Source organism: Suncus etruscus, chromosome 12 (genome assembly GCF_024139225.1).
Source record: "Suncus etruscus isolate mSunEtr1 chromosome 12, mSunEtr1.pri.cur, whole genome shotgun sequence".
Lineage (NCBI taxonomy): Eukaryota > Metazoa > Chordata > Mammalia > Eulipotyphla > Soricidae > Suncus > Suncus etruscus.
Window position 1 is genome coordinate 68,894,032 of NC_064859.1, and position 2,239 is coordinate 68,896,270.

A 2,239-nucleotide genomic window follows, 5' to 3' on the forward strand; every position below is an offset into this window, starting at 1 on the left:
ATTATTCTTCCTTCCTTCCTTCCTTCCTTCCTTCCTTCCTTCCTTCCTTCCTTCCTTCCTTCCTTCCTTCCTTCCTTCCTTCCTTCCTTCCTTCCTTCCTTCCTTCCTTCCTTCCTTCCTTCCTTCCTTCCTTCCTTCCTTCCTTCCTTCCTTCCTTCCTTCCTTCCTTCCTTCCTTCTTTCCTTCCTTTCCTTGTTTCTTTTTGTTTGGGGGCTACATCTGATTGTACTCAGAGCTTATTCCTGACTATGCTTAGGGATCACTCCTGGTGGTGATGCTCATGGTACTATATGTGTAAGGGCCTTGTGTAAGGCAAGTGTTTTACTCACTGTACTCAGTATGCTCTGGTCCTGGGTTATTTTTGACATGTAGAATAGTTTTTTTTTTGGGGGGATACATACCTGGTGACACTCAGAGATTACTCCTGGCTATGCTCTCAGAAATTGCTCCTGGCTTGGGGGACCATATAGGACACTGGGGGATCAAATTGTGGTCTGTCTTAGGCTAGAGATGGCAAGGCAGGTGCCTTACTGCTCTGTGCCACTGCTCTGGTCCCTAGAGAATGTTTTGGGAGAACAAAATGTTGGGGGAAAATTTGAAGTGGCCTATGGGTATTTGACTGAATGAGGTCCCCATGTTCCAATTATTGGTTGACCCTGATCTGCCTTGAGTGTAAAGTCCACTGATCTCTAATATCAGACCAGGGACCTCACCTAGACCATGGTGACTTGGGAGCTTTGTTTACTTGCAGGTTAAGTCAGAGTAAGGTTGGTCCTGTGCTGATCATGTAGTGTCAGGACCAGCAATTGGCATATCATTGTGGAGAGCCTTATGAAGCCCAGTGGACTAACCATTGTTGAAGATCTCAGTCCTCAGAGTCCAATTGTAGCTGAGTGTTCTTTCTACTCCTGAAGACTTTTGTTTATAGTCAGTTAAAAAAAAGGTATTCATTACTAATATTAATGGTTTCTATTCAGGAAAAAAATTCACCAGTGTCTTTTAAGAAAAAATTTCCCTTAAGGCACACCACAAAGATAAAAGGTATGTCATGTAGAAGTTGAAGAGATATAAATGTATATATTTTGTAATCATGCAATTTCTTCTAAAATTTTTTTGTTTGTTTGTTTGTGGTTTTTGGGTTACACCCAGCAGCTATCAGGGGTTACTCCTGGCTCTGTGCTCAGAAATCGCTCCTGGCAGGCTCAGGGGACCATATGGAATGCCGGAGATAGAACCTGGGTCTGTCCCAGGTTGGCCGTGTTCAAGGCAAACGACCTACCGCTGTGCTATCCATCCGACCCCTCTTGTAAAGTTCTAATATTAATATCAAATTATACATGGTCTTTAAAATAGTGTAAATACATTCAGAAAGTACAGTGAAAAGAACTTTTTTTCTTAAAAATATGGAACACTTCACGAATGTGCATGTCATCCTTGCACAGGGGCCACGCTAATCTCTGTATCGTTCTAAATTTTAGTAGATGTGCTGCCTAAGCGAGCATGAGGACTTTTTTTAAAATAAAATTTATATTTAAACACCATGATTACAAGCATGATTGTAGTTGGGGTTCAGTTATAAATATAACACGCCCCTTCACCAGTGCAACATTCTCACCACCAATGCCACCCACTCTCCTCTCTCACCCCTGCCTGTATTTGAGACAGTCGTTCTACTAGAGGATTTTCTTATCTACTATCTCTTTCCTGTCCCCCATAAAACCTCCATAATAAATTTATATTTTAATTTTTCTTAACTATTCATAATTTATAGTTTAAAAATTAATAAAAAGTTTTTAAATATATCTGCATATAAACAAGACTTTAGCCATAAAGAGAAGACATATGATACTAAATGACATTGTTCTTGTAACTTCTTTGCAAATTGTAAAAATCCTATGAACACATTAATGGTCTAATTTTTTATTACATATTTAAAATATTTTACAAATGAGGAAACAGGCACAGAGAGGTTATTCTTTCTAAGCTCACATTTTTTTTTTTTATGAACTTGCAATGTAGTTAACATTTACTTATAGAGTATGTCTTCTGAGTTTTGAATATCTTTTACCCTGGCTAAGGATGAAAACTCCTCCAGGTGATTTTGTAGTCTTGGATTATGACTCAGATTTTATTTTTATCTTATGTACCCTTTGGTATACTTCACTCAGGCCCACCACCCCATTCCCTGCAAAGCACATAGGTAGTTCTTTTAAAATTGTGTAAAAATAATTGTATGAAA

General features: G+C 38.8%; 1 non-coding gene across 1 annotated transcript; it reads right to left on the bottom strand.

The window, feature by feature from the left end:
• Window positions 1-1,397: 1,397 nt before the first annotated feature.
• LOC126025270 (U6 spliceosomal RNA) lies at window positions 1,398-1,502 on the bottom strand. Its single transcript, XR_007501301.1, has one exon. It is a non-coding gene; the product is annotated as a U6 spliceosomal RNA (small nuclear RNA).
• Between the last annotated feature and the right edge of the window lie 737 nt (window positions 1,503-2,239).